The sequence below is a fragment of the Bufo bufo genome, chromosome 8, assembly GCF_905171765.1.
Source record: "Bufo bufo chromosome 8, aBufBuf1.1, whole genome shotgun sequence".
NCBI lineage: Eukaryota > Metazoa > Chordata > Amphibia > Anura > Bufonidae > Bufo > Bufo bufo.
Genome location: NC_053396.1, coordinates 189,088,227 through 189,111,397, shown reverse-complemented (window position 1 = coordinate 189,111,397; position 23,171 = coordinate 189,088,227). Strand labels below are relative to the sequence as shown.

General features: G+C 44.4%; 1 protein-coding gene across 1 annotated transcript in view; it reads right to left on the bottom strand.

Moving 5' to 3' along the window:
* Window positions 1–5,117, bottom strand: part of TMEM91 (transmembrane protein 91) — a 42,173-nt gene extending 37,056 nt beyond the window's left edge. The window contains exon 1 of the mRNA XM_040404916.1: window positions 5,054–5,117. The gene's annotated coding sequence lies outside the window, so the exon portion shown is untranslated. The remainder of the gene's footprint in view (window positions 1–5,053) is intronic.
* Between the last annotated feature and the right edge of the window lie 18,054 nt (window positions 5,118–23,171).

Sequence of the window (23,171 nt, the reverse complement as noted above, 5' to 3'; positions counted from 1 at the left end):
TGGTGGCATGAGACGAGGCACTGTTCTCAAAATAGGAGTGGGTACCAGAGGTGAGACCTGCACCTATTGGATATTTATGGCATATCCTGTATCCAGGTGGGAATATCCCTTAACCGCTTTTTGATTTTTACTCCCTATTTTCCAATAGCCATAACTTTTTTTATTTTTCCATTCATGTAGCCAATGGGGGCCTAATTTTTGCGGGACAAGATGATTTTTTTTAATGCCATTTAATTTACAATGTCCTGTATTGGAAAAAGGGAAAAAATTCTTTGTGGGGTAAAAAAACAACAACCCACAATTCTTCCAAGAATTTTGGGGTTTTGACATCACGGCATTCCCTGTACACTAAAAATTACATGACATCCTTATTCTGTGGCTCAATGCAATTGCGGCAATACCAAACTTGTATAGTTTTTATTTTGTTACTTAATTTACTTTTTTTTTAAATAACAACCTTTGAAAAAAATCTAAATTTGACGGCTTGTTTTTCGTGTAACAAACTTAGTTTTTCTTGGTACCATTTTTGTGGTATGTACGACTTTTTGATCTTTGTTATTCAAGTCCAGACATATTTCATAGTCCAGACATTTTCATATACCTAATATGTTTATTTTTTTACTGTTTATATATTTTTATATGTAAAATTGGGAAAGAGGGGGGCGTGATTTAAACTTTTAATATTTTGGTGTTCTTTTAAAATTTAAAAAAACTTTTTATTTAAAGGGGTTATCCCATGAATAATGTAAAAAATCAGACATCATATAGTCCATGACAATACCTTTCTAATAAAGCTAGAACCAGCCTGTACCTCACATGGATCCAGATATCTCCTCATTCATTGCTCTGCTGTATTTATGTCAAGCTGAGGGGAGTGTCTTTTCTGGAGTATTGTCCCTATCACAGCTCAGGAGGCAGTTGAAAGATGAAACTGAGCATGTGCAGCCATCTCAGTGAGCAGGGCAAAGAAATAAGGAATTAAGAGGCCCTATAAAGATACATTCAGTAGCTTTACAAAATTTTTAATTACATGCAATTTAAAAAGTTTTCAGATACAGGTGCTGGTTTGAAAACTGTAGAATATTCTTCATGGGACAACCCCTTTAATAACTACTTCGATCCATTGTCCTATTCACCTTAATAGAGATCTATTAGGGTGAATTGGATCCTTACACTGTCCCTGCTGAGCTGTGCTTTGTGCACAGCACAGCAGGCAGCTGACCATGTCAGGCCTGGAAGTATGTGGCTGAGCATGCATGTGTTCTCAGTACCAAGATCCCGTGCCATACTCTTCTCATGGCGGCTTACTTTCCCCAGACCATAAGGATCGGGTAGTTGAAATCCAACATGACTGTTCCTTATCTCCCCCAAAATCTATCATCTGGGGTGCGTCAGGAGGCCCCCACATACATTAGATGGTTGTCCGATCGTGCCAAAATTGGCGGGTTTAATCGACATACATCTAATGTCTGTGGCTGGTTTAACATGCAGAGTGATACATTCAGGAGAGGGAGCCCCATTGCAAAAAACCATGGTGACCCCTTCTTGGTTCTGGTTCACATCATTGCCCCATAGCCGGATTTCTCAGAGTTCACTCCCTACTTATTGTAGTAGAAAGGACGAGAATCTACCTCATTGATCACTGATGTTACCGTTATTGGGGACAGGTGGAGCTCTCTGCAGGCACCATCCATAAAAGGGGGCACTGGAGCAAACAGCAGGTCCATCAGGAGACCTCACTGTCTACAAAATACTTAGCATTCTTTGGACAGATGTCTCATTCAATCAGACTGGTAAAATAAGTGTCCCTTATTCATATAGTTAAATAAAATCACTTATATATCTACGTAACTTGAAGCTCAATGCAAAATTTGCAACATAGCACCCGACCTACCATGTGCCTTGGAGTCCCCTCAGACACCAGGTGAAACTGCTACCTCTGAACCCCCTGTAGCTGCGCCTCGGTGCATCCACAACAAAGGTGATACCGATGTAACCATCATAAAGAAATCCGCCAACTCTGAGGCTGAATATAAGAGGGAATCCTCGTCCCTTCTTCTAATTCACTAACGATAACGTATCTAACCATGAAATTCCCTGCAGTTTTAATGATGTATTATTTTCCATAGAGAGGTGTTTTAAAACCCAACGATCCTCTTGTAATCTGTGGATTTACGTCGTCTGGATCATCCTTCAGGCAAGGTAAGATGCTAAAATAGCATTCAAATGAGAGGCAGGGAAACGTCTTTCTTTGGATTAGACGTATAAAGGTTTGAGTTAAAGTGAAGCCACTAGAAAATAACATAAATAGCGAATCCGTACGTTAAAACCTGGGCATAGAACCCTTGATGAATCCTCGAGCTATAAAATTATTAAAAATATAATTTCTGTCTTTCCGGAGTTACATATCTGCTTCTGGGAAAGGTGACAACTATTATTCCATTACAGTTCCCCCAGGGGTTGTCAATCAGTTTTTCTGGACATTTACCCAATTATGCAGTGACATATCTCTGGCTGCTATGTTACTACATAAAAATAGGCGAAGAGAATGAAAATGCTAGGCGACAGCCCCAATGAGAGCCAAATAGGTTGTCACCTGACTTCTTGTTTAGGATTATGTTAGGGGAATGTTCTTTTAAGGGGTTCTCTTGTTTAGAATACCCTATAAGAGCATTTACTAGTTTACTACAGGAGGGTGTCTTCTTCAGGACGTCCTTCACTTCGCCAGAGGAGAACGCTGAGCAAGAGATTCTTCCTCTCTGGAGGACCCAACTTATCTGTTCCGGATTGTGAAAAGTCCTCCTTCCCTCTGGTGTCATCTGCTAATGACCAGATGATGCCTGTTTACACGATGGGGATATCACACTAACAAATGATAATTTTTAGGTCATCATCAAAGATTCAGTAACTGACAAATGAGCGAATTCTCACTGATCGAGCAATCTCTGCACATGTTTATGCTGGTCAAAGATGGGGCGCATGTATTCCCGAGAGAGAGAGAGGAGATAAAGTACCGGTATGTCTAACCTGATATTTGTAGGAGGCAGAACAAGAAACATGAAGGCAAAGTGACAACTGACACCCTGTAATAAGACAATGAGAGTATTTGTTCCTCGCTGCGATGTCACACCTGAGTGAAGGGTGACAGGTGTTATGGATGGGGGACAGATGTATCAGCAGATGGTAGCTCCATGTCACCAGGAGATTTCTAATAGCAGGAACGTGATGTATGCAACATGCTTGAATACAAAACAGATTACAGATTGCTAGCTCTGTAGTCCACAAAAACAGAGAAACTACATGCCACATGTACCCATGTTCAGTCATAAAATCTCAGTCTTCTCTAGTATTCCTCAATTTTACCCAACACTACATTGTCTTAGACCATTTGTACAGGGACATTCAAGCATAGAAGGTGGAAAGCTAGATTTTGGAGGACATTTGTTCAGGCATGAAGAGACAGTGAATGGGAAATATGAGGAGAAAAATGGGTAAAGGACATGTTTAAAGGTAAGGTGAGGCAAATGGGTGGAGTAGATTTGAGTTGAGGTGAGATGCTTGGTTAGGAGAAAACATGAGGTCACCATGAGTAAATGGAAGACAAAAGAATCCTGAGGAAGTTTTGTTCAACAAGATACTTAATGAGGTGAAGGTTAGGAGACCACGGATGTGAGAAGATTACAAAGAACAAGGGATGGAGGATTGAAAGTACATTGTTAGTTAAGGGGATGTGTGGATACGTAGAGAGGTCTATAAAGAGAAGACACTTCAAAAAACGACCATTGAAAAGACAACCTTGGTTGTGGATGGGATTAAGATAATAAATTAAACCAAAAAAGTCAAGAGTAGAGATTGAACTGTGCACATATACTGTGGTAGAGAAGGTGAATGAGGAGACACTCAGGAACAGGGAAGGGTGTTAATAAATTGAGTCATCTCAATGATGAAGAAGGCTCAGGAGACACTCTTATTAATTGGAAAATGAGTTGAGATTTACGATGTGAGTGAGAAATGGGATTAATTCCATATGATAAAATAGCAAAGAACACAAAGCCTTATAGTCCTTAGAACAAGGGGTCTATCTACTGTATAATTATACATTATGAGACAGCTACATTTGAGATGGCATCGGGATGTGTGACCATAAACTAAATCACTGTTCCATGATATAGGGTATTAAAAAAGGTACAAAAGCACAAAGTTTTAAATTATACATGGCTATATGGGCTATACTTGAGTGCCCTTTCCATACCCAGAATCAGCAACTATCCATCCGACCTTCTTATGAATCATTAGTCAATACCATACTTTACATTATTAAAAAGAAAAAAGTATATAAAATGCAAAGTAGAATAAAAACATAGAAATAATTATTTCCTTTTAAGACACCCTCACAGCACTGAATCAAAATATTTTCAATGTGAACCAACATAAATGTCATTGATAACATAGATGTTAAACAATGGTCTTCTTGTAGACCACCTCTCACATTTTACATTATCTCCTTGTGACCTTGAACATAAGGAAACGAGTATAAACTATTAGTATTAGCATCATCATAGGAGGTTAGGGGTCATCTGGAGATGCGAAGGTTTCATTCCATCAAGTGAGATCCCAGAAGTAGACATTCTTTAAACCACCTGTTTTGAGGTTCAACAAAGCTATATGGGATCAGGATGGAGAACTTGGATGATGTGTAGGTCTATTGGATGTAGACCTATATGTCAGATACGCAAGAAGAGCATATACTCAAAAGTTCAGAATATACGTGGCCAGGTTTGTGCAGGGTCTGGGGAATCAGGTTTAGAAATGAGTTTTGGTGTAGGATCTATGGATTAGTGTCTTGTGATGAAGACGTTGATGGACAGGTACAGGTGAGGGATATCTGAGTTGGGTTCGAAATGTTCATTCGAAGAGTCAGGGTCAAGAAGTGTAGGGGTAAAAAAAAATTCAGTGTAGAGGTCCCCAGTGCTACCACCCTGTACTGCAGTGATACAGTCTTCTCCTTGCCCATAGACCCCAGCTACCCTTGGTGCAGTTATAGTTCACATACCTGGATGCACAGAGTGGCAGTGTGCTCTGTCCTCCGCTCGGGCTGCTTCTGATTCTCTGCTAGGAAAGAAGGGAGGGAGCAGAGGATGCTGTGCTTGTGCTGCTGTAACCCATTCAATGCCAGAGTGCTATACGACTGCTGACAAACAAGCAACGTGCAAAAAGAGACCTGAGCTATTCTCATGTAAACTGCATAGTAAATGCCTGAGGAAGCAATGGCCCTGAATGCTTTAACCCCATATGAGCAGCAGACAGAAATACATTTTAGCAATTGCTGACACGCCAGGAGCACCTAAAACGCCTGGAGACCCTAACAGGACGTTCGAGAGAAACACCATCAGTATGGTCTCCAGGAGTCGAAACCAAATTTACGGACTGCATTATAATTATATCATGGTGACAGGAGAAGGCTAACCTGGTAGACTGGAATCTGCTTGCTCCCATTCATGAAAAGGTTAATCTTGAACATACAAATCCCCTCTATTTAATCTCTTGTAATCCACATGTCAAGCAGTGTATTCCCCTCCGGACAGATGTGCGACATTTACTAAGTGTCCTTGCATAACATCATTCAGTGGTCCTGCTCCCCCAGCCCCTTCCTGAAAACCCAATGGCACATGACTACACAGGGCGTATTCAGGGAAATTACACTACAGTCATCTCAACCGCATTTACATCGGATCGCATACCATCGTAGACTTAAATGAAATGGGTTCATTTTTCTATCTTGGTGATCAACCTTGTAAATACAATTCAACATGGAAAATACTGGGCACGGCAGAGCTGCTGGCCTGGTGGAAATCCAAAAAATTGAAGCACTTGACCAAGGAATGGCATTCATCTGATTCTTCCTCTGGGCACAGGTTTATACAAAGGCGTAACTCGAAGCTATAAAAGGTACCCCCGCCTACTGTGTGCCATTTATAGCAGTATAATCTGGTGTTGCAGAGTGTCCTTTTTTCCCCCCTTGTGCACCAAAGCTCAGGGGCCTCTGCACAGTCATATCTAGGCTAGGCTTTCACCCATGACCCTATGAGCACCTGGTTGTGCACCTCCTATACCTAAACCCCAGGTGTTATATATCTGATAAATATTTCATGATGTATATTTTTGCTCCCATCACTGGTGGTAATGGAGCTCATGGTGACACTGATGGGTTTAATGTCTTTTGTGATATCATCCTGTTGACTGGTCAGATCTTGAGGAGGGGTTGTTGTGCTTGATGCATCGATTTCAACAGAATTACATCATGTCCAGTGCTCAGGTCTCCTTGGCAGATTTAACATCTATGTTGACTCCAGGATAAAAGATTTGTATTATGGTGGTGACCAAAGATTCCTTTAATCATATGTGAAATAGAAGGTCAACTAAAAAAACTAAGGCTGGTCATATACATTAGATAGCTGTGGGCTGAACAGAGGAGTAAGCCGCTGCCAGATACCTCTGATGGAGGCTTGTCTCCCCAAGAACAAAATAATTGGGCATGATGAGATCCAACTTGATCAACCCTTCTCTCCCCCAACATCTGCCTCTTTTGAGAGGCCTCCTTTCATATTAGATGGTCAGTCTATCCTGTGGACATCAGCTGGTTCAGTCAGGCATCTAATAACAAGCATGCTAGGTACTGTAAACATTCAACAAGCGAGGAAGCTACTGTTGGTAGATCTTTTTGTGAGGTTTGGAAATTCCCGGTCTTCATGTGATAATGGTGGTACTAGTATGGGCCTTCAGTTTTTTCCATGGATCACCTACTACAGTTTTCCTCCTCACTAAGGCTATCTAGGATTGATAAAGTTGTTTCTGAAGTAATAAGATGGAGAAAAACATTTCTTCTTATAGCAATTGGGTTTCCTTGCTCCATCACTATATACGGAATAAATCAATAGCTTAAGCAGAGTCAATGGTTTTGGTCAAGTAACATTGAAGAAGTTGGAAACCTGTGTCCTTCAAGGCCTGTAGCTGGGGAAACCAAAGGTCATGGAAACCTTAGCTACGTCTCTGTATTGTAATATAGGAGAAGAAGAGCAGCAGGTGATGCACGCATAAAAAGAAATTTAAAAAGGAGAAGACAATCATCAAGAGAGTGGAGACCCTGTCATTAGGAAGATGTACAGTATGGTTGCACAGTGTTTACAAGAGAGTTGTTCAGAGGAGTTGAACAGAATGAGTCAACCAATGTACTAATTATAGATATCCCATGAAACAAAACCACCATTTTTATGTTCTATGTAATTTTTTAAATTCAAAATTATTTAATAATTATAATGACAGCCATTTTGCCTGGCTTTTTGCAACTGCAGTCCCAGAGGTTTGTTTTACAGCAGTCGCCTGAAGAGTAGAGAACGATTCATTGAACTGTAAAGGACAGTGTAGTAAGCGTGCTCTACTGGGAGAGGGGGAAAGGGAGGACGGGTTGCGGAGGAGGGATCACCTTTCATTATAATCCTCCTGATCATGAGATGCCTTGCAACCCTGCCCCCTGTGTACACAGCACAAGCTGAAAAGTGGCAGAAAGTGTCAATCTAATGTGAAAACGCAGTGACTATATTATATATAGATTTTGACAAAAAAAATGTAGTAAAACAACACCAAAAAATTTATAAAAAAGTTGATAGATTACAATTCTTGAATAACATGTGCCCTGCTAAAGATATTTCCTTGTCTTAAATGGATTTTCTAGGAATATTAGCAATATGTGGAAGGCCCCTAGCCTGCAGTGCCTACTGAACGATTCATACTTACCTGCTCCCTGCTATCCTGGGCAGTGGCTCCTGTTCCTCCATCTTCCAGTCCCTGGCTTGTGCTCTTCTGGCTGGACCATGGACATAGTCCTCTGTGCCGCTGAAGCCAATGATTAGCTTCAGTGGTGTCCCTAAGTACCACGTCACCGCTCACTCATTGTCTGCAGCAGCGCCAGTGACCATGTCCATGCCTGACCAGAAGAAAAAAAGCCAGGCATGGCTATAGGTGTGATACATAGAGGGGTGTGATATACTTATAATATACTTTCTAACATAGAAAGTATATTATAGTGCATTTGTATGCTTCCAGAAAATACTGATTGAGGCCTGCCATATATCAGCTTCCACAAAATAGTGATTGAGGTTTTCCATATACCTGCGTCCACAAAATTACTGCTTGAGGGTGCTATACCAGCTTCAACTAACAACTGATTGAGGCCTGCCATATATCAGCTTCAACAAATACTGCTCTTCTCTAGGGACTTTGGTACAGGTTCATTTTGAAAATGACAGGCAGAGGAAGAGGCAGGTCATTCAGCAGGGGTGGTAGGGGTTGGGCAGGTGCACCAGGCCGGAGCCTAAGTGGAAAGAGAAGGTGCGTGCGATTACGTTAAAGGACGCACCAGAGTTGGTTGAGTGGCTCACTCAGCCTTCCGCTTCTGCACCCTCCTCATCCTTTGTATCATCACCCTCCTCACTCTCTGCTGTGTGCACCCCCAAAGACACCACCACCATAGCCCCTCCACTCGAGTCAGAGTAATTATTTTCCCATCCATTCCCAGACCTTACCGATGCGCAGCCATTCTTGGCATCGGATGAGGAAGAGGAGGTAGCAATGGCCGCCACCCAGCAGTCTGACAAGGACGGTGGTCCCCGCTGTTGCTGCCTACTCCGAGATCTCTAATGTCAGTGGTGGTAAAGGTGACGATGATGACGTGTCGATGGATGTCACGTAGGTGCCCACAAGAGAGGAAGAGGAGGAGAGTTCAGAGGGAGAGACGGAGCAGCAGATAGAGAGGAGAAGGAGGAGAAGCAGGCAGAACTCGCAGTGCACAGGAGGCAAAAAGCAGACTGCAAATGTATCTAGAGCGAGCCATCCACCATGCACGGTCACATCTTGCGCTCCCAGGACGCCGGCACATGGCTCCGCAGTGTGGGCTTTTTTCAATGTGTCAGCTGCTGACGATAGTGTTGCCATCTGCAGCCTGTGCTGTCAACGCATAAGTCGCGGTAAGGCCAACACTCACCTAGGGACGACCGCCTTAAGAAGGCACCTGGCCTTACACCTGGCTGTAACTCTTTCTACACCTGGCCTCCCATCACCGAGCCCAGTGGGAGCAACGCCGTCTGAACCCACAAAGCCACACTCCCGGCGCTCCACGTCCTGCCTCTTTTCCTTCTCCTCTCTCCTCCCATTTGTCCTCCACTCCACCTTCCACCGTGCTATCGTTGCGTTCATCAAGGAACAGGGCAGGCTTCCAGGGCCCAAATGTTTGAGCTTAAAAAAAATATGACGCCGGATAATTCTCTTGCTCAACGGCTGACCGCTGGCTTGTCGGAACTGCTAGCCCGCCAACTACTGCCATATAAATTGGTGGACTCAGAGGCCTTTAGAAAATTTGTGGCCATTGACACAACGCAATGGAAGGTCCCCAGAAGGAAATATTTCTCCCAGAAGGGCATCACTGAACTATATGGCCACGTTCAGGGGCAAGTTAATATATCTCTGGCACACAGTGTCGGTGCCAAGATACATCTGACCACAGACACGTGGTCTAGCAAACACAGGCAGGGAAGGTACATAACTTTTACTGCCCACGGGGTGAACCTTCTGACGGCCATCAAGCATGCAACCCATTGCACCCGTGTGGATTTGGTGTTACCGCTACGGATTGCATGCATGCCGGCCCCTTCTTTCCTCCTTCTACTCCATCCTCCATCTCCTCCTCGGCTGACTCCTCCTTTTCCACTGCTACCGCCTCTTCCGCTGCACCCCCCAAGCTCCCCAGAACCTATTCGACGTGCCAGGTGAGACGTTGCCATGCTGTGCTGCCTGGAAGCCAAGAGCCACACCGGTCCTGCACTGCTTTCAGCTCTGCGGTCACAGGCCAATCAGTGGCTAACCCCGCTCAATTTGACAGTTGGTAAAGTGGTGTGAGACCACGATGCCAATCTGCTAGGCACACTGAAACAGGGCAAAAAGACACGTGCCTTGCATGGCACATGTTCTGAACTTAGTCGTGCAGCGATTCGTTGCCAAATACCCCGGGGTCCAGGACGTCTTGAGGCAGGCCAGGAAAATCTCTGGCCATTTTAGAAGATCTTACACGGCCATGGCTCGCCTTGCTAACTTTCAGCGGCGACACCACCTGCCCGTCAGACGTCTGATTTGTGACTGCCCGACGCGCTGGAACTCGACCTTGTATATGCTTGATAGGCTGCTCCAGCAGAAACGTGCAGTTAACGACTACCTGTACGAACTCTGCAGCAGGACTGGTTCTGGGGAGCTTGTTTTGTTTTCACCGTGCCAGTGGCTGCTCATGCACGACGCATGCAGACTTCTGCGGCCATTTGATGACATCACCAAACTGGTCAGTCGCAGCCAGGGCGCCATCAGTGACATCGTACCTTACGCCTTCTTTCTGGAGCGTGCATTGCGTCGTGTCATTGATCAAGCTGTCGAGCAGGAGCTGGAAGATGAGGAAGTCGCAATGCTGAATGAATTCCCAGGTGGGGGCAACTCCATCTCAGACAAGTCAGCAGGAGTCTGAAGAGGAGTCAGAGGAGGATGGTGTCCGGGGAGAGGAGGAGAAGGAGAAGCAAGAAGAGCAGGCTTTGAGGGGGACTTTAAGCTTTTCGGGGATCCCTGGTGTTGTCCGTGGCTGGGGGGAGGAGACCAAGGACGACATTCTCCTGCGCGGAGCAGGAGCCAGGGCGCTCCACCGCTTCCAATTTAGTGCAAATGGGGGCCTTCATGCTCCAGTGTTTGAAGAGGGACCCCCGTACAAAAAGCATAAAGGTTAAGGACCTGTACTGGGTGGCAATGTACTTAGACCCCCGGTACAAACACAAAATGGTGGACATGTTACCAGCATCGGAGAGGGCTGTCAGAATGCAGCATTTCCAGGCCTTGCTGCATTCTGCTGCATTCTGCTGTTGCGGGCACTGGCAGAGAAATTTCCACCCACAGCGAAACAGGTGCGGGTACCAATCCTACCGCGCCTGCAAAAAGAGGGCAGTTTGAAGATGTGTTGGTCACTTTGGATATGAGATCATTCTTGCAGCCAAACCATCGACAGCCGCCCTCAGGATACAGCCTCAGGGAACGCCTAGACCGACAGGTGTCCGACTACATTGGGTTAACGGCCGATGTGGACGCTCTGAGAAGCGAGGAACCCCTTGACTACTGGGTGTGCAGGCTTGACCTGTGGCCAGAGCTGGCACAATTTTCCATGGAACTCTTGGCTTGCCCCTCGTCGAGTGTCCTGTCCGAAAGGATGTTCAGCGCAGCAGGGGGATCGTGACCAATAAGCACACTCATCTAGCTCACGACAGTGTGGACTACCTCACATTTTTTAAAATGAATGAGGCATGGATCTCAGAGGAATTCAACACCTATGATGACCACGTGTAATTGAATTTCCTCATGCCAGCCCACACATATTCGCCAGCACACAGAACAAAGAATGGTCCTTGCCTTATGTATATACAGCGGCATAAAAGGCCTTTTATGTCAGGTGAATGCCTAATTTTTGGGCCCTGTACTGGCCAACAGTGACATATTTATCGTGTGACCGCCTAATGTACCTCCAGCCACAGAATCCAAAGTTCTTTGCTGCCAGGTGAATGCCGATTGCCTAATTTTTGGGGCCTGTACTGGCCGACAGTTACATTTTTTATCTCTAGCCACATAATCACACCCCTGTCTTACTTCTCTGCCTCTCATTATGGTGGCATATGAACCGCATTCACCATAAGGACCTTCTAATGTCACAGGGTCATGTGACTGTGCCCCTCATTCCGTACTGTGCCCCCTTATACCCTGCATTGTGCCCTCTTACCACACCCTGTACAGTGCCCCTAGTCATTCCCTGTACTGTGCCCTCTTATACGCTTTTATCCGGTCACGGTATGGCGGTGTTATCCGGTCACTGTACAGAGGTATTATCCGGTCACTGTACAGAGGTGTTATCCGGTCGCGGTATGGCGGTGTTATCCGGTCACTGTACAGAGGTGTTATCCGGTCAATGTATGGCGGTGGTATCCAATAACTGGATGGCCATAACCGTATCCCTTTCCCTGCCCACGCCATCCTTTTTTAGACCTGGCATGAGCGGGAAAAATATGCAGATTGCGTGCTAAGGACCTTTGCGCCACATTCTGTGTCAGAAATACGCCTAACATAGACGTATTTCTATATAATAAATGACCACCTAATTGTATTATTATTCGGGGGTAGGGCTAATATCTTTATATAATATAGATTCTAGTGTATTATTCTGTGCCCTGTATTTCCCAGTAGAAAATGATCCTTGGGAAACACAGTCCTCATCCCTGACCAGCAGGACCAGGTAGCGCTCTGTCAGTACATGGCGGCCTCCCCTCTCCGCCGCGCTGCTCCGCTGTGTACTGGTGCTTATTCTGACACTAGGGCCGGGTTCACATCCGATTTTGCCATCCATTTAATGCATACCAAAAATGTATGCGTTAACAGATGCCTCAGACTGATGCAGTACAGTGACGTCCGTTCACCATACAGTTCCATGGTAGAAAAAAATTTGACGTTAACGTATGCATTTTTTTTATGGACTCTGCAGGATACAAAAACGTGGCGTGCTGCACATTTCTATACATCAAACCGATAGGAAATAAAAATTTGCTAGGCCCCGGCAGGGCACATTTTTGAGAGTTTCCCTTTAAGACGCATAAAAATGGCCCCTGATTAAAATACATATTTTTTGTGGGAATTTTTGCCAATGTCCCCCTCTGGTATATCACTGTCCATGTTGTGGGACTATTTGTGTACTTCTAGTAAGTGTTTGCTGGCTGCAAATATGACCTGGATGTTTTTCAGGTTCGCCTGCCATTAAAGTGGCGGTTCGCGAACATTTGATCGGCTATCACTACAGGTAAGTATGAACCTTTCAGTAGGCGAAGCAGGCTAGGAGGCTTCTGTTAATATTCCTGGAAAACCCCTTTAATGATTTTATACTAGAGGATGTAAGTACCCCCAGTCAATTCTATTCCTTCAGGACTGAGCAGGACAGTCACCGCGCAACCCCCCTTCAGATCAGGATATATTATCTCTGAACACATACAACCGCAATGGCTTGTGAACATTCCTGATAACATGCATTATCCTCAGCAGGCTCCCCTAGAGACGGGGCTATGCTTGACACTCAGCTGTATGTGTGGAGGATGCAGCATCTACTGTGGTGTAAAATCAGTATGGAGCTTCTGTTCATGCCGTCTTCCCCCAACCATCTGCCCTCATATAGGGTACCTAGGACTTATGCCACGAAGATGTGTGCAAACTGTAATTACTCCAGAGTAGAAGTCTATTCTCCTATACAGAGATCACCCCAGTAATTCTGCTCCATCGAATTAAAGTCTATTGTCTTTTGGGTTGAGTCAAATGTAGAGAAGCCGCAATGTATGGGATAATAGGCTGGAATACAATGCACACATGATTATGTCTGACAACTGCATGACTAATATAGACTCACATATCTTCAATTTTCAGTCTAGATCATCTCTCAGATAGAGTCCTTCTATTGGACAACTCTTAATTCGACCACCGCTCCCTGCATCTCCAGTCTTGCCATTGTTTTTGTGTGCATAGATGAAGTCGTCTGTATACCTAAGACTAATTCAGCTCTTCTGCATCCATGGTCATTTATGAGATCACGTCACAAACTGGTCACATTTGGATGTTCAGTTCTGTATTTAGATGTGAGCCTGGCAAGGTGAGGGTGTGATGGGAGATAAGGGGATAGGATAGGTGGCTTCTGATGGAACAGTACTGTTGTCATGGCAGCCAAAGTTCAAGGACATTTATAAAGGGCATCACTAAACCTTCCATCTTATGTTTATTTGTAAGGATAGGCGAGGCGGCCAAGAGATAATAATGAGCTGGAGAAGACAGGAACAAGGGAGAATGTGTCTACTGCAGAGGACGGAACGAAGAAGATTAGAAGGACATGCTTATTAGAGAGAGAGAGGTCACACTGGAGAAACCATGAAGAACATAAGAAGAATCAGATGAGGGTCATGTATTAAAAGTGTTGCTTCCATGTTAAGTTATCAATGATCCAGGGGCAGGACAAACTCCTTTGGTGAGGTGATGATGACATTTCAGAATGCCCAGATTGGACCCTAATGTTCAGCATGATAGCTGTTGGATGGACAACCATTCTCCATCAATCCCTAGCAATCTGACTACTAGAAGCCCAGGATGAGCTGAGGATGAAATTGGTAGTGACTCTGGCTGCAATACTCATTCACAATGGCTTTCTTCACACCAATTTTCCCTAGTGCCGGGGCAGTAATAGGAGGGCGCACCATTTCTTCCCTCAGGAGGTCATCCTAATGTTGGGTTTCCTGTCTGATCGTAGTTGGGGTGCCCTTGGTGTTATGTGTGTTGTACGGATGCAAGACAGGATATGAGGTGGTGTTGCGACTGGTGAATGCTGCTGAAGTTAGTAAGAAGGCCGATTAAAGTCTTTCAATCAGAATGGAAGTTGTAGTACATCCAACTATGGTATATCAAGACACAGTTCGAAGGCAAGTCAGAGTGCAGTCTCTTCACAATAGTTGTATATCAGCAAACAGCAACAATAATGATAATAGGTGTGTACCTCAGTTGATTCTAAACACGCAACCTCTCCAAGATGGTCACAGACTACAAACCATCTACGCACATAGCAAGAAAGTGTGGTAGGCGCCAGAGAATATAAACCATCCACATGCAAAAAGTCTCACAATTAGCTCTGCAATGTCCAGACTGAGTGATGCAGATCGTCAAACGGTTTGCCAAACCGTTACCTAAGTGTGAAAAGTTCCCTTACCTATTAACCCTTTTACAAGCAGTGAAGTCTCTACAGACATAAACAGAAAAAAACCTTGCCAGCACACATGGTCTTGTGATCCTGAACAGTCTATGAATACCTTCTCCAGCTTTCCCTTAGGGATTGTTCTTTCAACAGGATTGATGATTCTCTTGGAGCTGTCATAGCATCTGCCCTGAATGGAAAGCAGAGCTAAAACTCTGAAGTGACTGATGCAATCCTGACTAGAAAGCCCCTGAGAGGGGAAAGCTAATTCCTTCTGCTGAGTCAGGGCATAATTCACAGTGCCACCTACAGACAGCTTTTGGGAACACATAAAAAGCATAATACAAAGAATGAACAAATTAAATAACATCATACCAAGAACAGTTTGAAAGTACCCTATTCTGGGGTACTACATGAACATTCCCCTCCACCCTTATCCCCTTGCCCAGCCCTCTAAAGTTCCAAAAGTAATCCATTGATGTTCATTCAAGAACACGCATATAATGATAAGGCCCCTGGGCATGAGTTACGATATACTTGGTTTTATGAAACTGCATTTGTGGACCACTTATCGCATGAAGTTGACTAGGGGCTGCAGGCCTTCTCCGGTCATGAGGTCTAGAGTACTGTTCTGATGCCCAAACAGTCAGTCAGGACAACAATGACTGCAAACTTTCTTCTCCCTTTCAGAACCTTGACAGAGGCCAAACTCTTAAAATGTTCTTCATGGGGCAGCATATCAAAATAAGAACATATAATATATTCAGGATCAATGCAGTGGAAATGTAGGATTAAAGAATAAGGACAGAATTAGACATATAAAAGTCTCTTTTAAGTGCAACGTAGAACCTTAGGTACATTCAATAGCAGCTGATTTAAAGTGCATTTTTCTGGCACCAGTAAGGATATGGAGGCAGGTTGGATGGCTGCAATTTAGCACTAGTATTCTGGGTGATGGGTGTCTTAGCTGTAGTCGCTCACCTGACAGCAGTGTCTTTGATGCAGGTGTTAGCTGGTCACTCTACTGCCTGACTTCTCAATTCTTTGCTTGAGGATAGGTTTTGAGCTCTTGTTCTATCTGGAGAATCCTTCTTAGGAGCAGGAGATCAGCAGTGTGCTTCCTCTCCCTTCTTTGTTTTACAGGAACTTTCCCTCCTGGAAGGAAGCAGGATCATCTCACTCCTACCAAGAGCGGAGGAACACGGAGGTTAGCCCTATTCCTTGCCAACCCTTGCCCCCCATACCTTATTGATAGATATGGTCAAATAACAAAAATACATAACAATTTAATACATAGCAATATAAAACAATATAAACTATATACACTTCTAGTTCCCCAAGTTCTGGGGTACTGCACTAGTAAACTGTGTTATACATAGGGCACATTACCCATCTTCCAATCTGCATATCCTTTTTCCCCAGGAAGCATTGCTTTGACTGTAATACCCCCTATGACAGTTCTGGACCTCTCCACAAGGAAAAACGGTGCCCAGTAAGACATATTTACTGCAGGACATGAGGGGTGGGGTATGACACAGGGATGTTCTTGGAATTCCTCCCTCCTGACCCTTCTGACCTAGTTAATATAGCCTACAGTCGTGGCCAAAAGTTTTGAGAATGACACAAATATTAGTTTTCACAAAGTTTGCTGCTAAACTTCTTTTAGATCTTTGTTTCAGTTGTTTCTGTGATGTAGTGAAATATAATTACACGCACTTCATACGTTTCAAAGGCTTTTATCGACAATTACTTGACATTTATGCAGAGTCAGTATTTGCAGTGTTGGCCATTCTTTTTCAGGACCTCTGCAATCCGACTGGGCATGCTCTCAATCAACTTCTGGGCCAATTCCTGACTGATAGCAACCCATTCTTTCATAATCACTTCTTGGAGTTTGTCAGAATTAGTGGGTTTTTGTTTGTCCACCCGCCTCTTGAGGATTGACCACAAGTTCTCAATGGGATTAAGATCTGGGGAGTTTCCAGGCAATGGACCCAAAATGTCAACGTTTTGGTCCCCGAGCCACTTAGTTATCACTTTTGCCTTATGTCACGGTGCTGGAAAATGCATTGTTCTTCACCAAACTGTTGTTGGATTGTTGGAAGAAGTTGCTGTTGGAGGGTGTTTTGGTACCATTCTTTGTTCATGGCTGTGTTTTTGGGCAAAATTGTGAGTGAGCCCACTCCCTTGGATGAGAAGCAACCCCACACATGAATGGTCTCAGAATGCTTTACTGTTGGCATGACACAGGACTGATGGTAGCGCTCACCTTTTCTTCTCCGGACAAGCCTTTTTCCAGATGCCCCAAACAATCGGAAAGAGGCTTCATCGGAGAATATGACTTTGCCCCAGTCCTCAGCAGTCCATTCACCATACTTTCTGCAGAAGATCAATCTGTCCCTGATGTTTTTTTTGGAGAGAAGTGGCTTCTTTGCTGCCTTTCTTGACACCAGGCCATCTTCCAAAAGTCTTCGCCTCACTGTGCGTGCAGATGCGCTCACACCTGTCTGCTGCCATTCCTGAGCAAGCTCTGCACTGGTGGCACTCCGATCCCGCAGCTGAATCCTCTTTAGGAGACGATCCTGGCGCTTGCTGGACTTTCTTGGACGCCCAGAAGCCTTCTTAACAAGAATTGAACCTCTTTCCTTGAAGTTCTTGATGATCCTATAAATTGTTGATTGAGGTGCAATCTTAGTAGCCACAATATCCTTGCCTGTGAAGCCATTTTTATGCAACGCAATGATGGCTGCACGCGTTTCTTTGCAGGTCACCATGGTTAACAATGGAAGAACAATGATTTCAAGCATCACCCTCCTTTTAACATGTCAAGTCTGCCATTTTAACCCAATCAGCCTGACATAATGATCTCCAGCCTTGTGCTCGTCAACATTCTCACCTGAGTTAACAAGACGATTACTGAAATGATCTCAGCAGGTCCTTTAATGACAGCAATGAAATGCAGTGGAAAGGTTTTTTTGGGATTAAGTTAATTTTCATGGCAAAGAAGGACTATGCAATTCATCTGATCACTCTTCATAACATTCTGGAGTATATGCAAATTGCTATTATAAAAACGTAAGCAGCAACTTTCCAATATTTATGTAATTCTCAAAACCTTTGGCCACGACTGTAGAGTGGTCCTTTAAGTAAACCCACGGCTGAGACTTTCCAACTTATCTCAATCTCTAAAAATCTTAAAAGCAGAAATCCTGTCTAAAGTTAGCAATATGTTAGCAATAAGCGTGGATGAGAAAGACGGACAGATGGGGCAGCGAAACTTGGAAAGACAACACAGAGAGGAGATGAAATCTGTTTTTTGAGTGTTCCCTGGTAAAGTTTTGTACACTGTGTTCTGGGCTCTGCGCAGCACGGATAAATAGCTGGCACCTAATCCATTAAGATAAAACAGTGGAAAATGCAACAAACACTGAGAATCCTCAAAGAACAGGACGGGATCTGAAAATACACCGCCACACGGATAAGGTAGGGGGAGGGGAACCAGTGCAATGACCTCTGTGAGAATCAGGTAAGAGCCGCCGTGTGTCTCAGGCAGGTCTGATAAGGTGCTTTTGGCTACTCCTCCTTTTGCACTTATTTTTACAAACCTTTTCAGATAGTGAATCTTCTTTTTCACCAAGACTAGCACTGAAAAAATGAAGCAGTCCAAAAACAGGACTATTGACCAAAACTCTTAACGTGACTAATATCTTGCATCTATGCCGAGATATGATGTTTGAAGTTGCAGGCCCACAGCCTGAGGCTGCACTACTGAGAGATTGTGATGGCAACATGCCCCCTTCTGCCGTCAGATGCAGCGTTGTCATGGTAACCCCGGGTGGAGCGAAATCATCAAATACAATATCTATATCCTAGGACTTTCACCCAGAGATATTACTGACAATGCAGTCGGTACAGTGACTATATCAATAATAATGAGACCGCTTACTGGTGGCGTAACGTCACTTGATGCGTCTAGTTGTCTAATTTTCATGGGGGGTACGTATCACACCCGGCACTCCAGAACTCTTGCTTCAAAAAGTCACAAAATGTGGCATCTTTGCGTCGAAAAAAATTGGCGCCATTTTGCATTTTTACACAGCGCTGCAATTAAAGCTGCATCATCAACTTTGCAACTTTTTAAAGAGTCACAAAACAATCGGAATCCCGTAAAAGAGTGGCGTAGAAAGTGGAGAAACATCTCAAGGCAGAAGTGTTAGACTTAAAGATGCACCATGAGGATTTTACTTTACATTTGCCCTCCAGCCAGGCGTACCTGCGGAAAAATCCATGCTTGTCTGCCAGCCACCGCTCCTTTCCAGATACTTGCCTCCCTTTGCCGGTTTTCTGGTCCTTATCTGCCAACTTCCACACAGATGAGGTCACATGTGCCGTTGCAGCCAATTACTGGTCTCAGAGGTGATGTGTCTCCAAGTGGCACGTGGGCACATGTCAGTGCTGAGGCCAGTCATTGGCTGCAGTGGTGCACGTGGCCCTGCCCATGCAGAAGTTGACAGACAGGGACTGGAATACCAGTGAAGACAGCCAGGGAGCGATGGAGCTGGAACAGAGCGGGTAAGTATTGTAGAGAGCCACAGGGGCGACGTGGAGGATGGGAGTAGTCACACTCACAGTCCAGATGCTCCCTTGGCCTTACAGTTATGAGAAGGGCGCACCTTTTCTTCCCTTCAGGGCACAACCTGGTTTTGGGGCTCCTGCCTGGAGTTAGGTGGGGTGCAATTGGTGGTGTTAGAATTTGAGGTGCAAGGCAGGGTTCCCTAAAGCGAGGTGACAGCAGCGCAGATGTTGGTGCAAACAATGATGAGACCTGGTTTTAGTGCCACAAGTCCACTGTACTTTACTGCAGCAATCAGTGAACGAGTCACACAGTCACTGCACAAATTAAATGCAGCCTTTACAGTTGGCGTATGTAGTTCCCAGAGCTGTATATGGCAGGCTGGTTTCTCTGTTAATCAGCAATTTGTTACTCTTAGGGCTTATTCGCCCTGCTGTAGGCCGTCCATGCCCGTATTGAGGACTGCAAACTTGTATCGATCCACAATCTGAAAGATACAGATTGAAAGCCCACAGAAGCACTACAAAGCGATTCTGTGGGCTTTTGGGTCTGTGCCTCCTCACCGCAAAAGATCAGACACGACCTATCCTTTGCCGTATATTGCAGATCGCGGACCCATACAAGTCAATGGGTCAGCGCCGCATTTGCACCGGTGCTTACAGCCATGTGAATGAGCCCTTACTCATATCGGTATCTCCTCAATATAGTACAGTCTCTAAACAGGTGATCAGGCTGTTCTTCTACATGATCGGAAGCCTGAAGCTTATAAGCTCCCACAATATGCAGTGAAGTCCGTAGCCTCAATGCAGGTGCTTTTCATTTCTCTGAAACCTCCTTGTTTGTCCGCTGAGCTTTTTGCTGGATTCAATAACTCACTTAAAGGGGTTGTGTCACAAAACATACTCTACATTTTTCAAACCAGCAGCTAGGTCTGAATACTTTGGTAACTGCATGTAATTAAAAATTTAATATAGCCAGTGAGCTACCGAATAAAATGTATTTGTATAGCGCCGCCTGTTATTTGCTCTCTTCCTTATTTTTTTTTTATCTGTCTCACTGAGCTGGTCAAACATGGTCACCTTAAATATTCAGCAACCACCAACCATATGTTCTGTTGGACGCTTTGGCAGTTACAAAGAGAGCACTGCATCAGAAAGGACACATCCCCTGAGCTGCCAGGCTGAAGATAATCTAGCAGAGCAATTTGAGCAGTGAATGTGGAGATCTCAGGACCCATGTGAGGTTCTAGCTTTGTTAGAAACGTATTGTCATGTACTACATGATGTCTGATTTTCATGTTTTACATCAATCATGGCATAACCCCTTTACGGACTGGCATATATACTGTCACTTTTGCTGCTTAGAATCCACAGGGTGGTGGCTTTCTTCTTCAGTGCTGCTCCCTTGTTGCTTTCTAGTCCAGGGCTCACACTAAACTGCCAACCTCTTCCTCCTAGGCAGGAAAGGGTGATGCCAACCCTGCCTAGCCACAGTAACTAGTGGACCTCCCACTCCTCTGTCCATATAAAGCCCATGGGATATAGTACACAAAATATAATACATTAACACTTGCAATGAGGACACTGTAGTATGCTCCACAGGGAGGTAAAAAATAAATAAAAATAAAAGCTGGACAACCCTTTAAGCGCTAGTAATTTTCCATCCTTTCTTGTACCGAATAAAACGAAGGCTCTTTTTAAAATCTTTTTATACGGAATCCATTTGTGTCCAATACGTTCTTTGTAGTTTCCACACTGCGCTGTGAGATCAAAAGCAATAAAAGACACCAGTAACAAAAATTGTCTAAAATGTGATATAAAAATGAGCAGCAGTGACTTACGACAAGAGGTGCGAGGCACGAAATGTAAATTTCTCATACATAATTCCATTCCGGTATGGTGCATCAGACTGTTAAATAAATAGTTGCGTTCAATCGAATGAAGTCCTGCTGAACGCTAATGGATGTAGCAAGAAGGGAAAAGGTACACAAGTAAAATGTGTTGTAAAACAGGCACAAACCACAAAGCCGTGACAAATGTATGAGCGGCTCACTGACGCGTCTCAATTCTGCCTTACATTCTATTACCTATTTCTCTTCTCAACCTTCACTGTCAGAACATTGTAATTAGGCAGCCTGTAATTAAAGTGAGGAACTATCACAACATCCTGGTAAACATCTTCTATACCATTACCCAAGCGCCTAACGACAGTTACCTGCATGGCTCACATATTTTCACTGTGATCCGGTTAATTTTTATTATACATTTTGTACAACGAATTTCCCAATGAACCGGCAGACTTTTATGGGTCCGCCTATGGCACATGCACCTGTCAGGAGGACAGGGGTCCCGTAGGATGTTGTAGACACAAGAGGGAAGAATAGCAGGAGAAACTTAGTGCATGGCTCTCACCATTAAAGCCTGTGGGAACTATGGAAAAAGCCATGGAATTTATGGCATAGGCTATGGCCCCTACCTATCCGATATGTATGGCATTTTCTAAGGACCCCTATTTATCAGGCAATGAAGGCATATTTCAAGGAACTTCCCCAATCAGACATTTTTGGCGTTCTACCAACCAGCACTTGTCAGACATTCATGGCATATTCTATAAACTCCCACCGATCACTTAGGGCAAATATTTCTCCTTGCAGAGTGGAGACCACCAGCTGGTGTAGGGAATCTTACAGGCTATGCTCGGAGAAGCCACCTATAGGTAAATCAATGTCCGACCAATTGGAGAGCCATGAAACATGGCTGTCAACTACCTCAAAGACTTCACACTCTGCCAACCAGTACCACGTTCTGTACTGATGAGCCAGAAAAACTCAGAAACAGCTGTCTACAGATAGGAGTCTCTTGCGTTTGGATAGACCATAGTCCAGGGGCGGACTGACCATTCGGGCACTCGGGCATGGACCGAGGGCTCGCGGCCACTAGGGGTCCCCGTCAGGGCCGTCTTCTGCATTCACATGTAATGGAGAGCTCTGACGGGGTCCGGCATGAAGTACAGTGACCATGCTGGGCTCCGTCAGAGCGCTCCTCAAACATGTATAATATAAGCTACACACCCAAAACCAAGAAACAGGTGACCACATACACACATACAGGCATTCCCTTCCTTCTAATCATCATGGTCTCTTTCTTACATACTTTTCTTGGTCTCTTCGAATCATCCAGGGCTATCTTTATTTTCTTTTCTTGTTCCCCTCAATATTGGTGTCCGGACACTGGAGGAACCCGGAAGTGACATTGTGCGTTCCATGCTGGAACGCGCACCACTTCCCCTTCCTCCCTCCCTGATGTGGGTGTTTTATTCCATGTAGACCTGATTTACAGGCTATATATAGGTAGTGAATACACACCACTTGTATCCCTTGAGAAAGCGACCATGAAACACGTGTCGGGATTCAGGACTGCTTTGGTCTGTATATTTTACTCTATGGTCTCCTATATGTATTGATCTATCCGGTGGCACTATGCACTTTATTTATGGCTAAGGTTTACTAGTATCCTTTGCCTATGGGAGTAATAGTTATTTATACTGTATGTATCATGAATGGCAGTCCTGTGGGCATTTTTCCTGTGAATGTATGCTGCTAATATATATGTGAGCTTATTTTAAAACAATTTTCTCAATAAAATGTGTTAATCTTGTATTACATAATTCCTGTCCTGTTTCTTGGTTTTGGGTGTGTAGTTGATGATTTGACGGACAGTTTCATACCAGGCGTTTTTTGCTCTGTGTATTGGG